We start from the raw sequence: 6,019 nt of genomic DNA, 5'->3' as shown, positions 1-6,019 counted from the left end.
AAGTGTTAAAGAAACTATTGAATGCCAAACTTTATGTCAAATTGTCAAAATGTGAATTTCACCAAATCCGATTAGATTATCTCGGCTATAGAATTTCCGACGAGGGCATTTGAAATGGACCCAGCCAAAGTGAAAACTATAATTGAATGGCAGCCCCCAAAGACTTGCAAACAGCTCCAAAGCTTCCTAGGGTTTGCCAGTTTCTATTGTCAATTCATTCCCTCTTTTGCTGAGATTGCTCTACCCCTTACAGAATTACTCAAAACAGGCAAGGGGAAAACTGCGACCTGGCCAGCCACTAGCATGGACCATGAGTTGTCAGAAAGCTTTTGAGAATTTAAAAAGATTATTTGCGGCTGAACCAGTTCTAAAGCACCCCTGTCCCGGGGAGCCCTTTGTAATTCAAGCAGATGCTAGCGATGTGGCAGTCGGAGCTGTGTTACTACAAAAGAATAAAAGTGGAGTCCTACACCTTGTGCCTATATCTCTAAGAAATTCATGGAAGGTGAAAGGAGATGGACAGTCTGGGAGAAGGAGGCCTTTGGAATTAGGTGGGGGCTATTAACCTGGCGACACTATTTAGAAGGGAGCAAGGTGCCTTTTGAAATATGGACAGATCACAAAAATTTAGAGGCACTAAAAACTCCCTGCAAATTGTCCCCAAAGCAAGTGTGATGGGCACAGTACTTTAACCGTTTTAACTTTACTTTAAAGTACATACCAGGAAGAATAAACTTCCTAGCTGATGCGCTATCCCGACTGCCACAGTACAAAAGGGATTGCGAAGAGGTCTACGAGGCAATTATCCCCAGTTCACAACCTGCACCACAACTCACACCTTGCAGAACCCCTAATCCTGAGGACCTGGGAGTGAAGAAGATAAAACGAGAGCTCCTTACTGATCAATGGTTCAAAGATAAACCTCCTTAACATGCAGGGATGGTTTGGCATACATGGGGGGGGGGAATTATATCTACCTGAAACCCTCCATCTCAATGTTCTCAGACACAGCCATGATGTAAAACAGGCTGGAGACTTTGGATATTTAAAAACTCTACACCTCGCTCGCCGGCAATTTTGGTGGCCGGGACTAAAACGAGACATAGAAAACTATGTCAAGAGCTGTACTGTATGTGTCACCATGAAAAGAATCCCAGGAAAGACCCCTGGGTTACTGCAACCGGTGGCCGAACTTTCTCAACCATGGGAAGAAATAGCTATGGACTTTATAGTAGACCTACCCGACAATAGAGGAAATACTGTCATTTGGACTGTGATAGACCTATTTTAAAAACAGGCTCACTTTATTGCCTGTAAAGGACTTCCATCGGCTCAACGCCTGACTAAGTTGTTCCTAAAACATATCTATCGACTACATGGTGACCCTAAGTGAATAATTTTGGACAGAGGGGTGCAGTTCACAGCGAGATTTTGGAGAAACTTTCTTAAATTGGATCATCTCAGCTGCTTTTCACCTGGCTACCAATGGAGCCGCAGAATCCGCCAACAAAATGGTGGAACAATACCTTAGATGCTACGTCTCTTACCAACAAACAAACTGGACCAACCTCCTCCCTTTCACAGAGGTGGCTTACAATAATTCAGTATATAGTACCACCGGCTACACTCCTTTCTGTATAGCCACAGGGAAAGAATTCAACCCCATACCGGAATACCCTCAGTTACCCTCCGCTTCCCAGACTCTTGATCATTGGGTGAGGGGTTGGGAAGAAGTTTGGAAAAATACAAAGGTGGCCTTAAAAAAGACTTTTGAGACCTACAAAAAGCAAGCTGACAAAAAGAGAGCTCCCCAAAGAACATTCCAAGTTGGGGAAAAGGTCTATTTGTCGACCAAATACTTGCACCTTAAACTACCCAATAAGAAATTGAGACCGAAATTCTTGGGCCCTTTCCCCATTGTGAAAATCATCAACCCGGTAAAATTGAAACTCCCCAGACTTTTGGGGGAAATTCACCCGGTGTTCCATTGCAGCTTACTGAAACCTTTTCGAGACTCCACTTTAAGTCCTCCCCCTAAGAAGGCATCTGGACCCCTCGTAGTAGTGGGTCAGACCCATTATGAAGTGAAACATATCCTTGACTCTAGAATCTTTAAGGGAAAATTGCAGTACCTAGTACAATGGAAGGGATACCCATTGTCTGAAGCCATTTGGGTGAAATCTAGCAATGTGAAAGCTGACAGACTTATCAAAAGGTTTTATGAGAAACACCCCAACAAACCAAAGTCAGTTCCTAACTTGTGTTTGTTTACATTGCAGGATCTGTTCTTTTTGTAAGGGGGGCTGGATGTCAATGCTGCAAACATTGACATGTTTTTACACTGACAGTGTAAGAGACAGCCTTTTGTTTAAACTGCTTCACTTTGAATCTTGGAGGGAATTTTTCTAACGTCTATTTTGAGAAGATAAGAAGCCCGCGTACAGAATGGGAGGAGAGACCTCATATGTGAAACTAATTGGATAATGTGATTTATGATGTGTAGATAAGGGCGGGGATTGTGTGTGTGTTATGATGGGTTTGGGAGGGAGATTTCAGATTCTGGCATCCCTTCATGAGTGCCGATGTTTCGTTTCATTACTAAGACTTTTTAGATAAATAATATGCCTGCAATTTGTTTGATTTGTCTTATGCATCGGAGCCATGACAGTGTAATTGTATCACAAGAATGACCCAGTTACTGATAGCTTTGATGGTTATGTTGGTTGTACAGTCAGATGTTTTGACTGGATTTGCCATTTTTCTTCTCCTATTGAGGACCTGTGATCCTCCAAGTTATCAATGATTTCTGCTGGCAATTCCATTCCTATTCAAAATCTGAAGATAAAAATATTCTTTAACAAAAGTAACACTTACTTAGCTGTTGTTCACGGATTTGAGATAGCCAGCCATATAAATTGAATGAATGAATGAAAGCACAGTATCCATCACAATTGAAGATCCATGAATCAAGGAAAGCTGGACGTGGTCAAACGAGATGACAAGGCTGAACATCAACATCTTAGGTATCAGCGAACTAAAATGGACAGGAATGGGTGAATTTAATTCAGATGACCATCAGGTATACTACTGTGGGCAAGAATCTCTCAGAAGAAATGGAGTAGCCTTCATAGTCAATAAAAGAGTAGGAAAAGCAATACTGGGATACAATCCTCAAAATGACAGAGTGATCTCAGTTCGAATCCAAGGCAAACCATTCAATATCACAGTAGTCCAAGTCCATGCCCCAACCACCAGTGCTGAAGAGGATGAAATTGTTCGGTTCTATGAAGCCCTACAGCACCTTATAGAACTAACACCAAAAAATGATGTCTTTATCATCATGGGGGATTGGAATGCTAAAGCAGGAAGCCAAAAGATAACCGGAATAACAGGCAAGTTTGGCCTTGGAGTACAAAATGAAGCAGGGCACAGGCTGATAGAATTTTGTCAAGAGAATACGATGGTCATAGCAAACACTCTTTTCCAAAAACCCAGGAGATGGCTCTACACATGGACATCACCAGACGGCCAACACAGAAATCAGATTGACTATATGCTCTGCAGCCAAAGATGGAGAAGCTCTATACAGTCAGTAAAAACAAGACCAGGAGCTGACTGTGGCTCAGACCATGAGCTTCTCATTGCAATGTTTAGGCTTAAACTGAAGAAAGTAGGGAAAAGCAATAGGCCACTCAGGTATAAATTAAATCATATCCCTGTTGAATATACAGTAGAGGTGACAAATAGATTTAAGGAATTAGATCTGATAGACAGAGTGCCTGAAGAACTATGGACAGAGGTTCGCAACATTGTACAAGAGGTAGCAACTAAAACCATCACAAAGAAAAAGAAATGCAAGAAAGCAAAATGGCTGTCTGAGGAAGCTTTGCAAATAGCTGAGGAAAAGAGGGAAGTGAAAGGCAAGGGAGAAAAAGAAAGATACGCTCAATTGAATGCAGAATTCCAGAGAATAGCTAGAAGAGATAAGAATGCCTTCTTAAATGAACAGTGCAAAGAAATAGAAGAAAACAATAAAATAAGGAGGACCAGAGATCTTTCCAAGAAAATTGGAGAGATGAAGGGAACGTTTAATGCAAAAATGGGCATGATAAAGGACCAAAATGGCAGGGACCTAACAGAGGCAGAAGAGATTAAGAAGAGGTGGCAAAATTACACAGAAGAACTATACAAGAATGAGCTTAACGTCCCTGATAATCACAATGAGGTGGTCACTGACCTCAAGCCAGACATCCTAGAATGTGAAGTGAAGTGGGCCTTAGAAAAGCTGAGCAACAACAAAGCTAGTGGAGGTGACAGTATTCCATTCAAAATCTTAAAAGACAATGCAGTAATAGTGCTACACTCAATTTGCCAGCAAATTTGGAAAACTCAAGAGTGGCCACAGGATTGGAAAAGATCAGATTTAGATTTAGATTTATTGAGATTTTTATACCGCCCTTCTCCCAAAGGGACTCAGGGCGGTTCACAGGGCATAAATATAAACAACAGTACAAACATTAAAAGATAATTAAATTAATGCCCAAGTTAAAACCAGAATAATAAAACAAACCTATAAAAAACCCAAGTACCCCCATCAGGCCAGACCCGCTAGTTCGAATAAATGGGTCTTCAACCCGCGACGGAAGGATCGGAGGTCTGATGCCATCCGGAGCTCAACCGGCAGTTGGTTCCATAACGCCGGAGCACCCACAGAGAAGGCCCTCCCCCTGGGGGCCACCAGTCGACATTCCCTGACAGGAGGCACCCTGAGGAGGCCCTCTCTGTGGGCGCGCACAGGGCGGAGGGGAGTCGACGCCGGCAGCAGGTGGTCCTCGAGGTATCGCGGACCCATGCCATGTAGGGACTTAAAGATCATAACCAAAACCTTGAACCTTACCCGGAAGACAACTGGTAACCAATGCAGCTCACGGAGCAAAGGTGTAACATGGGAGTACCGGGAAACTCCCAAGACAACTCTCGCGGCCGCATTCTGTACCAGTTTACATTCCAATTCCAAAGAAAGGCAGTGCCAAAGAATGTTCAAACTATCGCACCATTGCACTCATTTCTCACGCTAGTAAAATTATGCTTAAAATCTTACAAGCTAGACTCCAGCAGTATGTGGATCGAGAACTACCAGAAGTACAGGCAGGATTTCGAAGAGGCAGAGCAACTAGAGATCAAATTGCCAACATATGCTGGGTGTACCAGACCATCTTATTTGTCTCTTGAGAAACATATGCGGATCAAGAAGCAACAGTGAGAACTGGACATGGAACCACTGATTGGTTCAAAATTGGGAAAGGAGTCCGGCAAGGCTGTATACTGTCGCCCTGCCTATTTAACTTATATGCAGAGCACATCATGAGAAAGGCAGGGCTAGATGAATCAAAAGTTGGAATTAAGATTGCCAGAAGAAATATCAACAACCTAAGAAAGTGAAGAAGAACTAAAGAGCCTCTTGTTGCGGGTGAAGAAGGAGACTGCAAAACCTGGGTTGAAACTTAACATTAAGAAAACCAAGATCATGGCATCTGGCCCTCTCAATTCCTGGCAACAGATGGGGAAGAAATGGAGGTAGTGACAGATTTTATTTTCCTGGGCTCCAAGATCACTGCAGATGGGGATTGTAGCCAAGACATTAAAAGACGCTTGCTCCTCGGGAGGAAAGCAATGGCAAATCTAGACAGCACACTAAAAAGCAGAGACATCACCCTGTCAACAAAAGTGTGTATAGACAAGGCTATGGTCTTCCCAGTTGCAATGTATGGCAGTGAAAGTTGGACCATAAGAAAGGCTGAGCGCCAAAGAATTGAGGCCTTTGAACTATGGTGCTGGAGAAGACTCCTGCGAGTCCCTTGGACTGCAAGGCGATCAAACCGGTCAGTCCTAGAGGAGATCAATCCTGACTGCTCTTTAGAAGGCCAGATCCTGAAGCTAAAACTCAAATACTTTGGCCACCTAATGAGAAGGAAGGACTCACTGGAGAAGAGCCTAATGCTGGGAAAGATCGAGGGCA

This window comes from Vipera berus (assembly GCF_964194415.1).
Source record: "Vipera berus genome assembly, chromosome: 10".
Taxonomy (NCBI): domain Eukaryota; kingdom Metazoa; phylum Chordata; class Lepidosauria; order Squamata; family Viperidae; genus Vipera; species Vipera berus.
This window is presented reverse-complemented; position numbering follows the sequence as displayed.